Genomic DNA, 23,256 nt, shown 5'->3' with positions numbered 1-23,256 from the left:
ATCACAGACAAAAGGTTAATACTTCCCTGATGGTCCAGAGGTTAAGACTCTGTGTTCCCAATGCAGGGGGCATAGGTTTGATCCTTGATCAGGAAACTAACATCCTTCATGCCACATGGAGTGAAGTGAAATGAAAGTTGCTCAGTCATGTCCGACGCTGTGTGATCCCATGCTGCTACTGCTGCTAAGTCACTTCAGTCGTGTCCGACTCTGTGCGACCCCATAGATGGAAGCCCACCAGGCTCCCCTGTCCCTGGGATTCTCCAGGCAAGAACACTGGAGTGGGTTGCCATTTCCTTCTCCAATGCATGAAAGTGAAAAGTGAAAGTGAAGTCGCTCAGTTGTGTCCAACTCTTAGCTACCCCATGGACTGCAGCCTATCAGGCTCCTCCATCCATGGGATTTTCCAGGCAAGAGTACTGGAGTGGGGTGCCATTGCCTTCTGGCATGGCCTAAAAATAAATAAGAACAAAAACAATAAAACCTACCACCACCACCACCAAAAATGCCATAAAAAGTAAAGGCGGAAGAAAATGTAAGTACTTAAACAAACATTAAAAAATATATGAGAGCTTTTAAAAATAGAGAAGAAAAATTCTAAAACTCCATAGAAAAGTTGGCATAAGATTTGAACATGAAGTTAATAGGAAAAGGAGTAAAAATTTCCTATAATATGTAAACAGATAGTCAACCTTGCTCACCTTGAGAGATACAAATCAAAATTATACTGATACCTTTTCTTACCTATCAAAAGTACCTGCTCTTGTAAATATAATCGTTTGACACTCATATTCTGTGGGGGAGTCTAGGTAGAAATAGGCACTGTCGTATATTGTTGTGATGTGCTCTGTCACTCAGTCGTGTCCAACTCTTTGTGACCCCATGGACTGTAGCCTGCCAGGCTCCTCTGTCCATGAGATTATCCTGGCCAGAATACTAGAGTGGGTTGCCATTTCCTTCTCCAGGGGCCCTTCCCCACTCAGGGATTGAACCTGTCTTCTGCAGCTCCTACACTGGCAGGCAGATTTTTTGCCACTGAGCCACCTGGGAGACCCCCTTATATATTGCTGGTGGAATGCAGAGCTGTATAACTCCTGTGAGGGTGGATATGATAATATCTAGCAAAATTATATATGCATTTATTTCTTTTTGACCAAGCAATCCTACTTCTAAAATTTATTAAGATTCTCTGGCAAAAAACCAAATGACTGATGCGCAAGGTAATTTATTGCAGCACCATCTGTAACAGAAAAAATTGGAAATAGCCCAATAATTCATCAATAGAGGACTGGTAAATAAATATTGATGCAGTTACCTGAGGGACTACTATGTAGATGTAGACAGATCTCATCCAAAAACTCTCACAGAAGCATCCAGAATGGTGTTTGGCCAAAACTCTGGGCACTGTGGCCCAGCCAAGTTGACACATTAAATTAACCATCACAGCTATAAAGAATATTATACACAATACATTGCTTTTATTTAAAAAAATTCAACAAATGAAAAAAACCACAAAACTGATTCTAAGTAAATTGGTTTTCTATAAGGGAATGGAGGTAACAGATATAGAAACTTGAATTCTCTGAATGTACCTTGATTTACTTTTGAATTGGGAGTTATATAAATTTTTGGTAATTATACAACAAAATTAAATCAACATTAAAAAGCAATTCTAAGTAACTGAAAGGAAAATGAAGCAAATGAGCTTGTGTTTACAGTTGGTAGCTTACCCACATTGAGAAAAAATATTTCAAGTGAATTTATGACACATCAATTTGAAACTGGTGGGATGTAACCTAAAGACATAAAGAAATCAAACTTTTTTTCAGGATTCATACCATTGCTGATAATACTGGTATTCTTGTTTTGAAAATACACTATACATAGAGTTGGCTAAAATGAGTAATTTTCATGATGTCATGAAGAAACTTTCTTTTTTTTCAGCATGAAGGAAAAGAGATAAAATATAAAATCAAATAGTTACATGAATCTCCTAAATTTGAGTTGGAAATTTCAATGTGGACTCATGATATATATTTACATCTGCTCCCCAAAACATCTAGAAACAATGATCAACCCAGTAGCTAAGAGTACCTTGTTGTGGTACCTGATTTTGGTCTACGAATATCTCCTAAAAGTCTGTGTCTCCTAAAAGGAACCAAGATTCCTTGGATGAAGAGCTAATTTCAGATCTTAGGGAGAAAATGCTCAAGATGACATGGAACATTTTATATCAAACAGCAGAGTGACTCTCAGGACAACTGGGGTCCTGTCAAAAGGACTCACTTGGAGGGTTTTCCACTAATGATGAACAATTTGAATATTGGAAAGAATAATAATATCAGAAAGTCTACTGAAACACATAGAAAGTGTTTAAAAACTCATGATTCCATAAGGATAATAATGAAAAAAACACTTATTGGTCATTATATTATTATTCTGAAAACAGGTGAATAAAGGGAGAAAACTCAAACTACTGCAGAGTGCTTCCTGAGCAACAGTATTTCAGGGTAATCACATAGTTCATGTAGGAAAAACTTTTTTAAGGAATATTGCTTAACAAATGAAAAGAATAATACACAATTAAACTATCTTAATTTTGTGCCCCTAATTTAATTATGTAATGCATCTAGGCAATGCTCACCACTGCTGCTGCTGCTGCTAAGTCTCTTCAGTTGTGTCCAACTCTGTGCGACCCCATGGACGGCAGCCTACCGGGCTCCCCCGTCCCTGGGATTCTCCAGGCAAGAACACTGGAGTGGGGTGCCATTTCCTTCTCCAATGCATGAAAGTGAAAAGTGAAAGTGAAGTCGCTCAGTCATGTCTGACTGTAACCTACCAGGCTCCTCGGTCCATGGGATTTTCCAGGCAAGAGTACTGCTAAAATCATTAACGTTAGGGAAAGCCTGATGGGGCCTGTGTCAGGTGTCTCTGAAGCTCATGCAACATCCTCTGGGACCACCTCTGATTTTAGCCTCAGCTCTGGTAGACAGATATGCTGCACTCAGATTCCTTACCCACTATCTTATCAGTGTCCCTCAGTGCACATGGAATCATTTTACGTCCTGCTCCAGAGCCTTCTCTGGGTTACCCCACAAGTTTTCCTGGCTCCAGCTGTCAGTCAGTCCTGAGTGCGGAAGAGTTAGTGTCTCTAGAAGCAACCCTTATCCCAGAGATGGGAGCTAAGGGACAAATGCTCCTGTCTCCTGTCTTCCTGATGGACCACTCTTGGAGGTCTTTTGCGGGCGCCTCAGTGGAATTCCAAGTATCCACTTTCATTGCTTTTTCCTTCTTCTTCTGTGTCACTGGCCCTGCTTGCTCACTGCTGCTTTCTGAGATCACCTCCCCAGTAAACCTGCTGCATCCATGTTATCACTCCAACCTCTACTTGGGGGAAGAGATAGTAGGGCAGACGCTATCATGGATTGACAGGCTGCCAACATACAAGCTAGCTGGTTCATGTCATTGTTGCAGAAAGGCAGTCAGACAGTGTGTATCCCTCACCATTTATAAAGCATTCTTTTTAAGTGTTGGGCTTGAATCTAATCATGCCTTTATATTTAACTACTGTTCATAGAAACATGTTAAATTATTCTTTAGGGATGTAATCAGTAACCCAGAATGTGGGAAATGCTGCAGGACAAATGGCTCAATTTCTGCCGTGACTAAATGATACAAGAAAAAAGTGGGAGAAAACTGGATGAAAAGACACTTAAGAGAACTGTCAACCAAATCTCTGGTTTAGAACCAACTGTGAAAATAATAAACTATAAAAGTTACAAAACAATGGGAAAAGTTTATTGATATTAAGGAGCTGCTATAATTTTAAGTGTGATATTTGATTAAGCGTCCTGTCTTATAGAGATGTGTACTAAAGTACATGTGAATGAAATGATGTGTTTGGGGTTTGTTTTATAATGATCTAGTGGGTGGGGAGGAGGATGGGGAATAGGTGAAATAGTCTCCTGAAAATGACATGCAGCCGGGTGTTGTATACATGGGGACTGGGGAGTCTGCTATACCCTTTCTATACCCTTCTCTTTACCACTGAATGGGCTTCCCTGGTAGCTCAGACAGTAAAGAATCTGCCTGCAATGTGGGAGACTGGGGTTCGATCCCTAGGGTTGGGAAAATTCCCCTGGAGAAGGAAATGGCTACCAGCTGCTCCAATATTCTTGCCTGGAGAATTCCATGGACAGAGGAGCCTGGTGTGCTACAGTCCATGGGGTCACAGAGTTGGACACGACTGAGTGACTTTCACACTTTACTATTGAATATGTCTGAAAATATATGTACTAAATGTTTTTATTTCAAGAAGATATTTCTCAGAATACAGAAATGAGAAACTAATGTACTAGAACTTCCAAAACAGACATATGCTACGACCTTATGCTGAGCCATGTGGCTTCTTTGTCCCTCTGGGATTGTTATTTGTGAAGCACACTTACACGCAGATTAACACCATGCTCTCTTGCAGGAAGTGCTGGGCTCCTAGCAAGCAAGGATGCTTTGAGTCGTCTTTGAGTCATCTTCTTGGTAACTCCCGGGAGTTGAAAGTGATGTTTTTGTGAAGTATCTGCACATGCTCAGTGCATGGTAGTGAACCTACGGATTCATTTCCCCAGATGGTCTCTGCTGCTGCTACTGCTGCTAAGTCGCTTCAGTCGTGTCCGACTCTGTGTGACGCCATAGACAGCAGCCCGCCAGGCTGCCTCGTCCCTGGGATTCTCCAGGCAAGAATACTAGAGTGGGTTGCCATTTCCTTCTCCAATGCATGAAAGTGAAAAGTGAAAGTGAAGTCGCTCAGTCGTATCCGACGCTTAGCGATCCCATGGACTGTAGCCTACCAGGCTCCTCCGTCCATAGGACTTTCCAGGCAAGAGTACTGGAGTGGGGTGCCATTGCCTTCTCCGCAGATGGTCTCTAGATTGATGATATCTCTGAACCTGTTCTCTTTGAAGGAAGGAATTTGTTTTGTTGATTTTGTCTGTCCCATAATATCCATCCCAGTGTCTTCATTAAGTGGTTTCATTATATTTGATGATGTGAACTGAAGGTCTAGGGTCTTTTCTCACCTGGTAGGAGAGGCTTAATGGGTGACCTGTGCAGCCCGCCCCAGACCCTCTCTCTGGGTGGATGAGCCCATCAGTCATCTCATGGGGCAGTAAGAGTGGAATTTATGTTGTATGGTCCTGGAATGGTGGTGAGAGCCCATGTATTCTGATGGGACGTCAGCACTGTTGTGTGCTTTGTAGATGTGATCCCGTGTCTTCATCTTCCACTGGGGATGGAATGTTCCAGATGGCCCACCTGCTGCTGGAACCCTGCCTTTCTATCCTTTCCATGATGTGACTCTATATTAGTTTGTTAGAACTATGATGGCGGAAAATCCCACAGCCTGAGTAGTTAAAACAACAGCAATTCGTTGTCTCACCATCTGGAGGTTGGCAGTCTCAGAGCAAGGTGTTGGCAGGTTCCTTCTGAGGGCTATGAGGGGAAGGCCATTCCAGGCTCCCCTCCCTGGTGTGTACATGGCTCTATTTGCCCTATGCCTCCTCCTCCCCTTGCTTTTTTCCCTGTATGCATATCTCCCTGTCCACATTTCCCATTTTCATTTTCATTCTGTTTTTAAAAAATTTTATTTGTGGTTAAAAAAAAGCACAGCATAAAAAGAGCAGTGTTAAGCATATTCACTTTGCTGTGCAGCAAATCTCCAGAACTCAATCCCCAGCAACTCCTGCTTCCCCATCTCCCAGCCCCAGAAAATCTCCTTTCCATTTTCTCCTTTTATGAATTTGATTACTTTAGATACCTAATACAAGGGTAATCATACAGTCACAGATTTTTTTTATTGTTTTTTAGTCTTACCACTCGGCAGGCGAGATCCTTATTGTTCAACCAGGGATTGAATTGGGGCCCTCTGCAGGGGAAGCATGGAGTCTTCAACCAGGGATTGAATTGGGGCCCCCTGCAGGGGAAGCATGGAGTCTCAACCACTGGACTGCCAAGGAAGTACCAAATTTCCCATTTTTAAAAGAACACCAGTTGTACTGGACTCACTCTAGTGACCTCATTATTTTTTTGTGATCTCATTTTTACTTGATTACCACTGTAAACAACTTATTTCCAAATAGAGTTACATCATATAAATTTGTGGCGGGAGTGTGGCACAATTTAACTGATAAGCCTCCAAAAGAGACAATTCTATATGCTATTCTAGAAGCATAGCATATGGAATTTGCTATCTTTACTTTGTTGAAGATTTGGTTTGTTCCTTGCTCAAAGGTGGGCACAAGTATGGAAATTTTAGGGATGAAAAAGGTTAAGAATGTTGGAGTTGCTTTTGGGAGTTCTTAGATGTAGACAGTGGCTCAGACAGTAAAGCGTCTGCCTACACTGCGGGAAACCCGGGTTTGAGCCCTGGGTCGGGAAGATCCTCTGGAGAAGGAAATGGCAACCCACTCCAGTACTCTTGCCTGGACAATCCCATGGATGGAGGAGCCCGGTAGGCTACAGTCCATGGGGTCGCAAAGAGTCGGATACGACTGAGCGACTTTACTTCAGATGTAGACAAGGATAAGGCTGCTGGCAAACTGTGAAGTACTTGAAAAATCTAGCTGTGGAGAAAAATGGGGAAATAATTCCTGTAACAATAATTAGAACCAGAAAGGAAATAGCAGAGAGGGTGAAATATTTCTGTTTGCAGATCTTGGTGAAGTCTTATGAAAGTGGCGAGAAGAAAAAGATGTGCTGTGGGAAGGAAACAGTGAAAGGAGCATTTTCAGAAGTGAGTGCGCTGCAGGGAACAGGAGAGCCACCTGTAGGAGGTCGCTCTGATCCTGACATTCCAGTTCCTGCAGGGCCTGGCTCAGCTCTGGCCCCACGTGCTCATTCCATTCAGTCCTTTGTACCCTGCTGCCCATCCACCCCCCTGCTCTGCACTCCCTTGCTCTCTGACTCCCTGGGTCCTAAATGTGAACTCTCTGTGCTTCTCTATTTTACCATCCATGCAGTCTTTGCTACACAGACTCTAACTTCTGTGCGAATCTTTGCTACACAGACTCCCTTGCCCTTACAGCTCATGTCAGCATTGGATAGAGAATAGCTCAGTAGTGTCACAAACCCCAACCACAGATTCTTGCATTTTCTTCTTTTCTGGCTGAAGAAATGAATTTGCAGCTAGAATATAGAGTGTGTGATCAGTCGTGTCCAACTCTTTGTGACCCCCATGGACTGTAGCCTGCCAGGCTCCTCTGTCCAGGAATTCGCCAGGCAAGAACACTGAGATGGTTGCCATTTCCTCCTCCAGGGGATCTTCTCCACCCAGGAATTGAACCTGCATCTCTTGGTCTCCTGCATCGGCAGTCGAGTTCTTTACCACTAGTGCCACCTGGGAAGCAGCTGGTATGATCGACCCCTATTCTGCTCCCTAAGTGCTTGAGGAGAGTGAAATCAGAAAGCTGCCTATGAAAATTTCCTAGAGATATAAAAAGATATATATATATATATATATATTTTATAGCTTTAAAGACTATACAGCTTAAGTGTGTTTGCTCTGGGGATGAAAAATAAATTCAGTGTAAAGTGGGGTTACTCACTAGTTGCTTTTATATTAGGATGCTTCAGCTTGCCATGCCTTCTAGCTGGAACGTGACATATAAATTTCGTTAGAAAATATTTCTTCGGGGTTGTCAGAGGTTGGAAAGAGGAACACGGAGACTGGAGGATCACAAAGACAGGATCTGAGGTGAGGGGTATGCTAAGGGGATGCTTAGGGAGAAGAGAAGAAATGAAAAGGTCTTTGTTGTTACAGAAAAGCCCTGGGTTTGCTTCCAGAGGAGAGTGCAGTGGTAGTGTTTTTTCTGATTTGTTGAGACTGGTTTGTAGAGACAGGCTCTGGAGGTTCCTTGAGGGCAATCTTTCTTCCCTTGACTTCCAAACTCCATGTCCTTTTTCTCTCCCTGCCTGAAACCTCAATTTATCTGCCTCTCCTTGCTCTCTGGTTCTTCCTTCCTGTCCCTGTCATGTTTGCAATTGTCTCAACACTCCCACAGTCAGATTACTTGTCTGTTGTTTCTTTAGAAGGCCCCAGGACAAAGAGTATAAAGCTTTTTTGGGGTAAGGGAAGGAGATGAGGCAGCCTGTTAATGAAAAATAAGGACAACAGGCCTTGAAACTCTAGTGGAGACATAATATTAATGGAATAGTGTCCCTGTTTTATTTTCAAGCTAATCTTAACAGTCAGGTCAGGACCCAAACTTTCACTGTAATTCTTAACAGCTTCTCATCTCACAATGAGGGAAAAACCTTGACTTCTCATGGTGGATGACAACAATTCCTCTGGAAGAGGTTTTTCTTGGCACTTTGGTTAAAAAAGGCTCTTACACAATTATCATGTGGTGTAAGAAGCTAACAATTTGTGCTTCTATTTATCGGTCTAATACTATCTATCTATCTATCAAAAGTTAATCATTGTGGTCTTACCTCCTTTGATTCGGCAGTGGGCAGATGACCCATTCCTGGCCAATGGAACTCAAGGGTCAGTCTGCTGGGGAGCTTCTGGGAAAGGTTTCTTTAACTCAAAAAGAAAACAGCAAAAAACAAGCAAGAACAGACACCAGTATGCAGTGCCCCTCTTCTTCTATGGATGTTGTCTGACAACTGTGATGCTTAGAACTGCAGCCTCTGGGGACCATGAAGAGAGGCAATACTAGTACATCAGAGTGGAAGGGGGAATGAACTCAGGTCCTGGTGATCATCCTACCAGTAAAACAATCCTGTTTATTGTCTGTTTTGTCATGTCTCTTATTGGTTAAACCATTTGTCAGTGCAGCTTGGTCTAAAATGCTGTCGTATGATTTACTCATATAATTCTTTTTTAAAAAAATTGAATTTGTTTACTTTTAATTGAAAGGTAATTGCCTTAAGTATTGCGTTGGTTTCTGCCAAACAGCAACATGAATCAGCCATAAGTTAATTCTTTCAAATATACCCTGGACATATACGAGGTAAGTCTATAGACGGAGATTGCAATATGAGCAGCGACAAAGAAGAAATACAGGGGGGCGTTGAGAACTTAGACTCCGAAACCATTTGCCTCGGTGTTTTTCTCTCTTCTGTCTCTTAGTACCTGGCTGAAGCTGGGAAAATTGTTTAGCCCTTCTGGGTCTCAGTTGCCTGATGTTAAATGCGAATAATAATAGGACTTGCCTAGGGCTAAATGAGTAATGGAGGCAAAGCAATGAGCACAGGGGCTGGCACAGATTACATATGCAGTAAATACCAGCTGGGCTTCCCTGGTGACGCAGTGGTAAAGCATCTGCCTGCCAATTCGGGAGGTGCAAGAGGCTTGAGTTCGTTCCCTGGGTTGGGGAAGATCCCCTGGAGTAGGAAATGGCAAACCACTGCAGTACTGGGTTGTCCAACTGGAAAATCCCACAGAAAGAGGAGCCTGGCAGGCTACAGTCAGTCCATGGGGTCACAAAAGAGTCAGATGCAACCGGGCACTCGCACACCAGAGGTGATGCTTCCTTCAAGTAGCAGTAGATGGTTGGGACTTAGCTATTGACTAATATAAATCTGGGCTTTACCTAATTACTTATATCAAATCACCAGCGAGAATTGGGAGTTAGCTGCATTGCAGGATGGAATAATGTGACTGGCTTAGATTGTTCTCAACTGAAACAAAGTGTTATGTCTGTCCCCAAGCTGAATACTTAACTATTACCTGTTTAAACACCCAATGGCATGTTTACTCCCAGTACATGTTTGTGTTGACCTTATGATGTAGTTGTATTCACTTGCAAATTGGTTTGCGGAAATGAACAGTGTGAGATAGATAAACATTCTTCACTTAAGAATGTGAAGCTGACTTTTAGCTGTAGCTGTTTATCAGAAACCCTGGGTAGCATCCTAGCATTTCCTGTAGAATTCTGTAATAGTTTAAGTGTCATGCAAAACATTTTTCCATTTATCATTATAATGTAATAGAGAGGTACCTTATGGGGATGAGGGGAGAAGAAAAGGCTTTTATATGATTACATCATATGGTGATAAATGCTAACAATTTGTTCTTATTATGAGAGCAGTTTTCTGAAGAGAATTCTTGATAAATTTTGCAATTGCTCTTCCCTAGATGTATATAGATATAACATATTATATCATAAATATAGATAACAAAGTTAGATATAGGCAAGAGGAATTAAGAATTTGTCTGGATAGAACAAATGAGAATTTGTGCATGTCTGCTCAGGTCTTGTTTTGATTAAAGAATGACTGGGAAGAATGGGGAAAAAGAACAATTCAAAGAAAATATTTACTGGAATTATAATCCATGCCTTTGCAATCCATGACCTCTGGAATAAATTATTGAAGGGCACATAAGCAGAGGTCAGAAAGAATATTCCTTAGATATCTGAGCTGGAACAATACATAGACTGAGAATTATTAGATGTATCTGTATTCCTAAGGCTCAGCTCACAAGATAAGTGAGAGGCCTTCTACTGCCCCTTGGAGTTCATTTTGGAGCTGCTGAGCTGACAATGTATGTGCTTCAGAAAGGTGGTGGTCCCTGGTGGTCCAGTGGCTAAGACTCGGCACTCCCAATACAGGAGGCCTGAGTTCGATCCCTACCCAGGGAACTAGATCCCATATGCTGCAACTAAGACCTAGCACAGCCAAATAAATAAATATTAAAAAAAAAAAGAAAGTGGCATTTCTGACTCCAGTAACTTTAGAGTCAATGTTCCCAGGCTAGAAGGAGCTCAAAGGCTCTGGGAGACCCTACCTGTTACTGTATATCTGGAAAGAGGTAAAATGGCTGTGTATTTTACTTGACTGACAAATAAGTCAATGTCAGTCAACCAAAACTTAGTGTTTACTGTATACTTAGCATTGCGAAAGGTACTATGAGATGTCAGGAAAGCATAATCCTTGGCTCCTACTCACTAAAAGCCATAATCAAGATTTATAACCAGGTCTACCTGTCTCTAAATCCTATATATTTTACTATGCTATACCATTGGCTAGGCATTTCTCTTACATTATTTTATTTAATAGTTACTGTAAGCTTACGAAGAAATGATAATTATTTATAATTTATGAAGAAACCAGCCATTTCAGCAGAAGGAATCCAGTTAGGGATCCGGGACAACCTGGAGGGAGGGGGTGGGAAGGGAGGTGGGAGGGGGTTTCCAGAGGGTGGGGACACATGTATGCCTATGGCCAATTCATGTTGATGTATGGCAGAAACCATCACAATATTGTAAAGTAGTTATCCTCCAATTAAAATAAATAAATATATTTAAGAAAAGAAAAAAAAGAGAAATGAAAAAGCATTTTTCATAATCAAAGGAACAAACCAATTGCACCCTATATACATGCTCTGCTTATGCTGCTGTGAAAGCCTTATCATGTTCACCTTATATGAGGAAGCAAAGGTCCAGAGGAGGTAAATAACTTCCTCAGTTTTTACTGCTAGAGCAGTATACACAGAGCTCATGTATAAACTTAAGCCTGCTGATTTTCCCTTATCTCATGCTGCCTTCCACTCGACTGGGAATTGAAGCCTAGCCAAGGCAGACAGGATTTTTATGGACAGACAGAAGGAGAGTATGTAGGAATGATAGCTACCTATTTCTTCAGGTGATTAGAGAGGTGCCCCTACAAATCTAAACAAGGCTAACCCTCCTTGGAGGACTTTGCTCATAATAGGTATTTAATACCCTTTAGTTGAATGAGGGAAGAGCTGAAAATTCTGATCCCGATTCTTAAACATGCTCGTAAGAGACTTTTTCATGAACAAAAATTTGTCTTCAAAGGGTGTTCAACACACTCTATTAGCCCAGTTTTCTTGTGACACATGCTTTGTTGGTCAGTTGCTCAGTCGTGTCCGATCTTTGCAACCCCATGGACTGCAGCACACCAGGCCTCCCTGTCGATCACCAACTCCCTGAGTTTGCTCATGTCCATTGAATCAGTGATGCCATCCAACCATCTTATCCTCGGCCATCCCCTTCTCCACCTGCCATCAGTCTTTCTCAGCATCAGGGTCTTTTCCAATGAGTTGGCTCTTCGCATCAGGTGGCCAAAGTATTGAAGCTTCCAGTTTTAGCATCAGTCCTTCCAATGAATATCCAGGGTTGATTTTGTTTAGGGTTGACTGGTTTTGATCTCCTTGCAGTCCAAGGGACTCTCAAGAGTCTTCTCCAGCAGGTGATCTCTAATTTTAAAATGACTGGAGGTGAAAAAGAAAGTCTGAATTGGAACCCACACTAGAGCCCTCAATGCATGTGGAATCGGTGCCCTTATTCCATCTGCTTCTGGAGGATGTAGAAGCCACAGGCCAACAGCACACATCTTCATGTTACCATTTATCAGGGCCCAGTGGTGCTGTCTCTCCAGATGGGCTTTTATGAGCAGTAGAGTTGTTTTTCTTTTTACATAGCTTACCTACATCCCTTTTAAATTGTAATTTGGCTCTGAAGTACCAGGAAAATGAACCTCTTGGCATAACCACTAGTTTGAAAAGCATAAATATCACCCATTTTGTGCAAGTTGTATTTTGAGATTTAGAAAAAGTTCATCTAAAGGGTGAAAAAAAGTAGTCAAAGCAGTCTTTCCCCAGAAACATCAGGTTTCCCATTGTTAATTAGTTGATATAATACTTGTAATGTGCTTAGAAGATGAAAAGCACTGTGTAATTAAGTGTCACCTTTCTTATCAGTACCAATAGACTTTAATCACATTATAAGGTCATAGTCTATTTATTTTGCTCCACTAGAGAGTTTCTTTCTTTTCCCTTTCTTATATTGTAGTTATTTCTTTAGAAGAAAACAAAGAAAGAAATTATTCTCTCTCAGTGTTTTCTGCTCTTAAACCAATTGGGACTTCTGTAGTTTTTGTGGGTTTTGTAATCCAGTCATAGGTACATAGGGGATTCCCCAATGGTGCTAGTGGTCAAGAACCTGCCTGCAATGCAGAGACATAATGAGACGTGGGTTCGATCCGTGCTGGGTCAGGAAGATCCCCTGGAGGAGGAGATGGCAACAGACTTCATTATTCTTGCCTGGAGAATGCTATGGACAAAGGAGCCTGAAGGGCTACAGTCCATAGGGTTGCAAAGAGTGGAACATGACTGCAGTGACTTGGCACACACGCATGCATAGGTCCGTAATGCTTGGGAGTGGGGCGTGTCCTGTGGGGCGTCTGGAGTGGCAATGAATGTCAGTGCACCTCTCTAATCCTGACCTCTGTCCTCTTCTGAGTTTTCTACCTATTGCTGTTTATCGGACAGCTATCCTCAGATGTTGACTGACCCCCCAAACAAGACGTGATTTGAACCCAGCTGCCCCTAACTTTATTCTGATTTAAGTATTGTCATCCTTCTTTACTCTCAGGATTGTAAATTTGTAGTTACCATTTATTGCTCCTCTCTTCAGTCTCAGTTGTCCAGCCAGTTATTGAGTCTCAGACTTACTGGCTTTGTCTCCTCTTTACCAAGACCCCAGTGGCAGCTTTGGTTTAGGTCTTCTACAAACTTGTCACTTTTTTGCTTCCTCTTGTTTATAATATAAGCACATTCTTAGATTTTTTTTTTTTCACATTCGTAGATTTTCAAAGTGTCCTTGAGCATCCCAGATGAAAGGCTTTTTCCCTTTAAACAAAGAATTTCAACTATAACAGTCTCATACACTATGGATAGCATTTGTTATTATTATCTTCTGATGTTAGTAACTTACAATTCTAGAAGTCCTGTTCCGGAAAGTCCTAACAGTTTGTTGGGGAGAGATAACTAAGTAGATTTTTTCCATTAGTGAGTTGTTTATTTCAAAATTGATCAGGGTTAACATATTCTTTAAACTTTTATATTGAAACTCATAATTAAAAAATTATTTATTTATAATGCCAACACCCAGCTATGTAGGGAGAAACAAAGCAATGAATTCATAATCACAAAGAGCTATTTATGTAGGGAGGAAGAACTCTCTTTTACTCTCCTGGATGTCTGGGCCAAAGAATTACACTGATTCTTGGATCAGGAAGATCCTCTGGAGGAGGGCACGGCAACCCACTCCAGTATTCTAGCCTGGAGAATCCCTTGGACAAGAGGAGCCTGACGGGCTATATTCCATAGGGTCGCAAAGAGGTCGAGAAGAGACTGAGCAGGCAAGACAGATTTACAGGAGAAATGTATATATACATGTATTTTGTTGAATTTTTACATATACAGGGAAGCCTTCACAAGGGAATGAAGACATGAAGTGACCAGAGCTGAAAGCTTTTTATTTTTTAGACAAAGAAGTAATAAATTTGTGAAGAAGTCACATGACAAAGGAGTTGAGTTTGGGCTCTGGATAGTGAATAGTGAAAAAGTAGTGACTAGACACTGCCATGTGTAAAATAGACAGCTAGTGGGAGGCTGCTGCCTAGCACGGGGAGCCCAGCTCGGTGCTCTGTGATGATCTAGAGGGGTGGGAAGGGGGAGATGCGAGGGAGGCTCCAGAAGGAGGGGTATGCATACACATGCAGCTGATTCTCACTGTCGTACAGCAGAAACCAAAACAACATTGTAAAGCAATTATACTCCAATTAAAAAATGTAGTAACTAGAAAGATAAGGGTTAACCTAACAGGTCTGTTTATACAGCCTCCTTGACCCTGAATCCCCAGTCTCTGGTGATAAGGATGTCTTCTATCCTCCTGGTAGAGAGAAGGTGCCTTTCACATGGAGCCATAATCCCTATGGTCATTTTAGCCTTTGGTCTGTATTTACTCAAACAATTTCAAAGCTTCCCACTATCATCATTTTACCTTGGCTTCTTTGTTTCAGAGTTCTTTGTTTTGATTTACCCTGTCTTTGATTGGAATTACCATTTAGTAGTGTTTTAAAGAAGGATTGCATTCACGTGCTTTCCTTTAAATATTGTCTTATTTGCTTTTTTTTTTTCCTCCTGAGCTCATTAAACATAATTTTAAATCTCTTTTTGAACAAAAACCCAATATGCTTCACAAATTTGTCATCCTTTCTCAAGGTTCTCATACAACCTCAGTCTTTAAAATTATACAACATGTACTACAGTCTTTGGCTGTGTAATGTTACTATCATTTAACTCATCAACAATAGCCATATTTTGAGTAATGCAATTGTACAGTTATGAGCAAAGTCTTGACATTATCCCTTTTATAATTTTTACACTTAAAAGTTTTTATTGTGTTTTATCATATGCACAGATAACAGACTCTTAAGTGTTGGTAATCCCTTAGAAATCCTCTAATCAACCTTGAACTCCATGAATTTTGTGTCTTCTTACAGAATCATTGAGAGATTACTTAACCCCTGCTTGAATTCTTCCCAGAGCTTGCTATTTTAGCTGAAGATCTTTTCATTGTTGAAAATTCTTCTTACATTGAATAGAAAGCTCTGTCATTGTCATTTCTGATCATTAGTTGATATAATGAGAGTATGTCCATCTTCTCTTTCTTGAGAGTCTTTCAACAGTTTGAAGAATATGTCTAACCTGATTCTTCTCCACTCACACTTTCTTCCTTTGTTATCTCTATTCTGAAGAAAGGTTTTCAGGGAGAATTTTACTTGTAACCTCTCCTTCTTTTTAATTTACCTGATACCCTTTTAAATTACTTTACTTCTTTTGAGAATTCTGTGAAAATACAGTTTATGAGGATGGATTGTTTAGTGAGTAAAATTATAAAGTCATTTGTATTTAAGAATATACATGATATCTGTGTAGTATAAATTCATATCTACTCACAAGCATTGATTTAACAAAATAAACGTGCATTTAACAATTTAACAAAATTTATTTTAGCAATTTTATTTTAACAAAATTAAAATATTACACATATGTTGAGGATTGATGTTGTGTGCCTCAAATAAAAAAAATCTGTGATAACACATAAAAAGCAGCCATTTGGACAGGAGGCCTAGAGTGCAAGACGTGGGGGAATAAGATTCCCTCCACATAGGGTGAGGACAGCAGTGTTTGCTCCCTCCATCCAGTGTACGAGATGAAATTCTCTAAAAAGCCGTTCCAGGATGGAGCCTATTTGAAGATGGTTTGCATCTCCAACTTCTGCGGACATGTCTGACCTTTAATATTACTAAATAAGTTAAGACCGAGAAGAAACACCAGTGCCCTTTCTCTCCCTCTTCTCCATTTCTTTCTCTCTCTCTTTTTCTTTTCAGAACAAACAGAAGATGGAGGAGAGGTGGACCCCTGCTGTTAGTTTCTCAGCAGCACTGGGAAAAACTCTCTGTGGCAGAGTAAATGATAGAGAACCTAGTCCAGTTTCTGAAATGTAAACCCAAGGACACTTGGTGGCCAGTCTTCCTCTTAATGACCTCGTGATAATTATCCAAAATGAAACCCAAACCACAGCACCATGAGCACATAGTGTTTTCAGATTCTTGATCTGGACTGCTTTTTCGACTAATGCAAATCATTTTCATCATCCTATTTAGGCTAGTTTATACTGTTGGCTCATATTGATTTTATCCTAAAATAAATTAGCAGGTAATTTTCATAAGAAATGCAGTTAAAGCAGATCTCCTTATGCTATTCTTGTGCAATTAAAAAAAAGCAACCAAATTTAAATGTAGAATTTTATTTTATTTTTGTTTAATTTTGTTTGATGTAGTTTCAAGCACCAAGATAATTTTGAAATTGGGTCCATCAATCATCACCCTAGTGGTTTATTTGGCTTTCTATGAGATTCTGATAAGGATATCTTCATTTAGATAAAAATGACATAGCTGTTGACTGAAACAGGAGCAAGGTCAGAGTCTTATGGCATGGCACAGATCTTCCAGGTGGGTGTTTAGCCATGAGTCAACATTCTGGATACTTCATGCAGGTTAGCTGGCCTTGGATCCATGCAACTCATGCAGCCAAAATTTCAGTGTTTTAGCCATGCAAACCAGTAAGCTCACATTTTAATGGAAAAGATGTCTAACATTAAGATATATGGCATAGACAGCATTCTCCAATATAATACTCCCTTCTTAAATATTTGACTTTCCCCCTAATTTCTTCTCTGTTATTTTCATTTATGTTTAATTAAGCTATTTGGTCATTTTTTTTCCCCCAAAGTACTTTTTAAATCCATTCTCATTACTCTGCTCTGTTATCAATTTGAGGCATTCTGAATGGACCACATAACTGAAGCTGTGCTGGCACATAGATATATACTCAAAGGAAATGATATGCTCGGTTACTTGCTGATTATTTATATGAGGATTAAGAATCATGCCTCTTCTGCATTAAGCTCGAGTGGTTCTTAACATTTGAATGTTAGCTTTCTAAAGAAACCAAAACAAAGCATTTTATCTTCCAGAAACTGATCTATAGAAATGGAGAAATTGATTTAATTTTCTCCCATCCAGATGTAGCTTGTGGGATTCTAGCCTACAGGTGAAATAATAAGAAAAAATCTGAGGCAAGGAGATGGCAGGATGCTAGAAATTCTAAGTGGTTTTAATGAAATTTTATGATCTGTCACATCAACTGGTTGAAACTGGTTCCAGGCAAAAGAGATGAGTGAAAGACAAACACAGAGGACATGTAATAATAAAGGATGAGTTTGGCAGAAGATAGGTTTCCTTCTCTGTTCCCTAATGGAGGCAGATAAAGTAGGCTTTCCTTTGTAGAAAAGAGAAAATAGCTCTTTCCCACCTTGATAGACACCTGCAGATCTGAGTACGTCCTCAATCTTTGTCTCATATCTCAGCAATATGGCTCTGAAATAGAGTCTGTCTGGGACATATTGGCAAAGATTATTTCTTCATATTCAAATAACAATGGTGAAAAATCAGTTATGAAGCACTGCATTACATGATAACTTGCAATGAATTGACAGTATCAGAGAAATGAAAGGAATATATAAGAATATCACAACAGTTAGGCTACATAGTTAGAACTTGTTTAGCTGTCAAGAGGCCAGTTATATAATCATAACGTTTCTGAGTTGTAAGAGTCCTTAAGATTGTTTACTCCAACACCTTTATTTTTAGAACTCGATGATTTATTTGCTTTTGGGAAAAGATTTCCAACTTTAAAGATAATTAAGTATATACATCAAGGCTCTTTGTGCCAAGATAAAACAATTAGTAAGGAGTGTTCAATAGTTCTAGTATAGTAACAGCAATAAAAGTGAACGTTTACTGAGTGCCAGGTGCCATTCTAAAAACTTCGTCTGTATTAGCACTTTTATTTCTCACAGTCACCGTAGGAGATGGGTGTAATTTTATATCTCATTTTATATCTCATTTTTTCTGCCTCTGGGGAGGCAGAAGTACACAAAGGTGATTTGCTTGAGAACTGAGATGTGGCAGAGTCCTAAATTTGAGCCCAAGAAATCTAATTCTGTAGCTTATAACACTTACCCATGATGCTGTCCTGCCTGTCAGGATTGATACATAAAGCAACTACAAGCTTGAAGTATTAACTACAATATTTGCTGAAAGTTGGTTAATCAATGGAACAGATATTCAAGGATGCTATGTTGGTAGCTCAGATGGCAAAGAATCCACCTGCAGTGCAGGAGACCTGTGTTCAATCCCTGGGTCAGGAAGATCCCCTGGAGAAGAGAATGGCTACCCACTCCAGTATTCTTGCTTAGGGAATTCCATGGACAGAGAAGCCTGGTGTGCTACAGCCCATGGGGTTGCGAAGAGTCAGACATGACAGTGATGAACACACATGCTGGCAGTTCTAGATTGATAATGTAAAAATGCTGGATTTGTCAAATTTAAGTACTGTCCCCAATAGGTTTGCTTTGTTTATTATAAAATTTCTCTTCTTTGTCCCAGGTTCCTTGCTGGGGATTTCTGAAACCCTTGGAACTTCCCAAGTGATAGAAGTGTTTTTGTTATTCATGAGCCCCTTAGATCACATCTGAGTTTATGATAATGAGTTGGGTCCTTGAAAAGCTTGAAGATGGCGGCTGGCTATCAGAAAAACCCACCGTATGATTATGGAATTGAAACTTTGAGACAGCCTGACCTCTGGGGAGGGACGGAGGCTAGAGACTGAGTTAAGTCATGTGACCAATGATTCGATCACTCATGCTTATGTAATGAAACCCAAGTAAAAATTGGGTTTAATTTAATTTCATTAATTAATGAAACTCAAGTTAATATTATAGACACTGAACTCGGTGATGGTTCCTGATTGGTGAACATGTTGATGTGCTGGGAGGGTGATGCACCTTGATTTCATGAAGACAGGGCACAGAAGCTCTGAGTCTGGGACCATCTTAGACCTTGTCCTGTGTGTCTCTTTATATGGCTGTTCTTGAGTTACAACTCCTTTTTCATAAAACTGTCATCATAAAGATAGCATTTTCCTGAATTCTGTGGGTCATTCTAGTGAATTATCAAACATTAGGGGGCTTGTGGGAACCCCTCCACGTTTGTAGCTCATTGGTCTGAAGTGAGGCAATCTTCTTGTAGGCTGGGCCCTTTGACTGGTAGGGTCTGTGTTAACCCCACATGGTTCATACCAGAATTGAATTGAGGTATACCAGATGGAATTGAAGCATAATATGGTGAACAAAGATAAGCACTAATCTAGCATTGAAACATATATATTGCCGTATGTAAAATAGATAGCCAGTAGGAACTTGCTGTATGACGTAGGGAGCTCAACCTGGTGCTCTGTGACAACCTAGAGCGATGGGATGGGGGGAGGTGGGAGGGAGGTTCAGGAGGGGGCATATGTACTGATTCATGTTGATGTATGGCAGAAACCAACACAACATTGTAAGGCAATTATCCTCCAATTAAAAATGAATAAATTAAAAAAGATAAGCACAAATCATTACTTCCTCTTATTTGGTAACAAAGCTAAGACTTCATTTCATTAAGTGCTGAAGTCAAGGTTGTAGAGAGGTGCAAAAGATGACTCTGGTTTTGAGCTCCTCTTGAAGGCTGTTTGTGCATATATAAATTCATGGTATGAGTATGTATATAAAATAGGAACTTTTGAAAAAAATGAAGTATATTTGGTTTTATGTTAGTTTCACGTGTATAGCAAAGTGATTCAGTTCTATATATACACACACACATACACACACACACATATATACATATACTTTAGATTCATTTCTATTATGGATTATTACAATATTACAATATATTGAATATAGGCCCTCTGCTATACATTAGGTTCTTATTGTTGATTTTACATACAGTAGTGTGTATCTGTTAATCCCAAACTCCTGATTTATCCCTTCCACTCGGGTAACCATAAGTTTGCTTTCTATGTCTGTGAGTCTGTTTTGTAAATAAGTTCATTGTAAATAATGAACTTTTTGTAAATAAATCATTTTTTTGATTCCACATATAAGTGATGTCATATGATATTTATCTTTCTCTGTCTGACTTATTTCACTTAGTATGATACTCACTAGGTCCATCCATATTGCTGTAAATGGCATTATTTGATTCTTTTTAATGGCTGAGTAATATATCATTTTATATATATATATGTATATATATATATATACACCACATCTTTATCCATTCATTTGCAATGGATGCTTAGGTTATTTCCACTGGGGTGCATGTGTCTTTTCAAATTAGAAGTTTTCATCTTTTCTGCTTTTGTGGACTTTTTTCTCCCTTAATTACAGGTCAAATTTTCATACTCAGCCCATGTCTCATAATTTTTTATTGTATTCTGGATATTGTATGTAAAAAAAAGCAATAGTTGAACTAGATATTTTTTAAAGGTAGAAGACATGCCTTTTCCTTTGTGAGGAAGGCACGTGGCATGGCAAACCATTTTAAATGCAAGTGCTAGTGAACTTCAAACAGACTATGTATATTCAAACAGACTATGATGAAGAATGGAGAAAATGTAGTGATGATTCACACATGTCAAAAACTTTTCTTTAACAATATAAATCTTATTTATTCTGTCACTGGCAAACTGACTAATCACAAGGGGCTATATAACAGAAATATTTTCATTAAATTTTTGAAAATTATTAACAGGAAGCATATATGTATGTGTGTATCTATGTGTGTTTTGCTGTTGTGCTTGCTTATTTGGATTTCATGTCAAACTTATGTAATGGAAACACTACTTCTACTTTGATCCTATTGATAAGCCATCTGAAACTTGCTTATCTTTCACCTCTAAAGAACTAATCCAATCTTCTATGTAAACTTCAAAGGCCATAATTTATGCAATAAGGTATCTATCACCATCAGTTAGAACAAGTTTTCATTTTCAACCAGATTGAGCTCTAGGCAGTCTTCATCAGAATGAAACAAATATGGGAAACAAGAATTAGGGGACAACTCCATCAACAAAGTGTGATTAAACCAAGAAGAAATGTGTGAATGTGTTTCAGTCACTGAGCTCCTCCTTAATTTCTAATCTTCCCTAGGGAGAACTACCACTTAATATTGTAAATTTGTACTAACAACATTTAATAAACAATGCAGAAAAGGTCTGATGCTATGCTGACTTAAGCACATAGAAAAACATTTTAAGTATTTATACATACTTGATGTATGCACCATTTTTTTCTGCTTCATTTGTTTGCAGCTCATCAATGATTTCTGATCTATGATGATAAATCCCCCTCTTAGCACAGCACCTAAAGAGTTAGACGATTTACAGTTAATCACATGATGAAGTACTGAAATGAGATAAATTTAGAAAAATGCTGCAAAATGCAACTATTGTAAATATATTTTTCAAGGAAAGAGAAAGACATGACAGACATTTACATGAAACAGTTTAATTTCAGGGAATAAGGATAACACCGGAAGCAAAAAATAATAAAGGGAAAGCGCTCAAAGTCCAAAAAATAAAACTGAAGCTCCTTTAGCTTTCTTTCAATCAAGGGGTGTGGATATATCTTTTTTTAAACTTTTTTTACACACAATTGAATAGGTACAATCCATGTAGGAGTTAGAAGAATGGATTAGAGCTACAATGCTGACATAGAAATACGACTAATATCTCATTAGATGTGAAAAGAAAGCTAAAGAGCAATATGTATTCATGAACTCTTTTATGAAAAATCACTTTTAACCAAGCCAATATATCACATCATGTATGAAAATGCATAGAGAGATATTTGAAAGAATACACCCCAAGTGATAAAAATGGTTCCTCTGGGAGAGAATTGTGATGGATGTGGGGAAAAGGAGTTTTGATATTAATTTTAGGTATTTCTGTATTGTTGAAATGTTCGATAAGAATGAATCTATGTATTAGTTGCCAATTTACATAAACAGTTGTTGTTTTAGTCGCTAAGCTGTGTCCAACTCTTTGCAGCCCCATAGACTGTAGCCTGCCAGACTCCTCTGTCCATGGGATTTCCCAGACAAGAATACTGGAGGGGGTTGCCATTTCCTTCCTCAGGGGATCTTTCCAAGCCAGAGATTGAACAGGCATCTCCTGCATTGGCAGGTGGATTCGCTACCACTGAACCACCAGGGAAGCCCTACTAATTATTAGAGAAGTGCAAATCAAAGCTAGAGTGAGGTATCACCTTGAATTGGTCAGAATAGCCATGAAAAAAACTCTGCAAATAATAAATGGTGGAGAGGGTGTAGAGATAAGGGAACCCTGCTATACTGTTGGTGGGAATGTAGATTGGTACAGCCACTATGGAGAACAGTATGGAATGCCTTTAAAAACTAAAATTAAGAGTTACCATATGATCCAGAAATATCACTCCTGGGCATCTATCTGGAAAAGAAGGGTGCTTTCTTTCACCCCAGTTCACTACTTCCTCCTGACATCCATATCCTCCCAATTTTAGAATATGTCAGGTCTAAATCCTTAGACTTCTTAATTTTTCTCTCCACCCTTTCCCCGAAGTAAACTTGACCCAGTCTTGCAGCTTTAAATAACATCTGTATCCTGATGATTCCAAAATGCATGTTTCCAGTCTGGATCTCTTTCTTAAACTGTCTTTGCTTGGATATCAGATCGGTACCTCCAACTTAACATATCTGAGAATGAGTTCTTGATTTTTTTCCTCCAAACTTGCTCTTCCCATTTTTCCTCTGTTCTCTAAATATTTACAATAGATGTTGTAAAATCTAAGTCTGTTAATAACATCATCTTGATTAACTATGGCTCTACTTCTGTGGACTCTTTTTCCCTTATGGGTCACATTTTCATATTTCAGCCCATATCTCATAACTTTTTACTGTACACTGGATATTGTATGTAAAGAACAGAAATAGTTGTAATAGACTTTTTCAAAAAATAGA

This window comes from Budorcas taxicolor, chromosome 22 (genome assembly GCF_023091745.1).
Source record: "Budorcas taxicolor isolate Tak-1 chromosome 22, Takin1.1, whole genome shotgun sequence".
Classification (NCBI taxonomy): domain Eukaryota; kingdom Metazoa; phylum Chordata; class Mammalia; order Artiodactyla; family Bovidae; genus Budorcas; species Budorcas taxicolor.
This window is presented reverse-complemented; position numbering follows the sequence as displayed.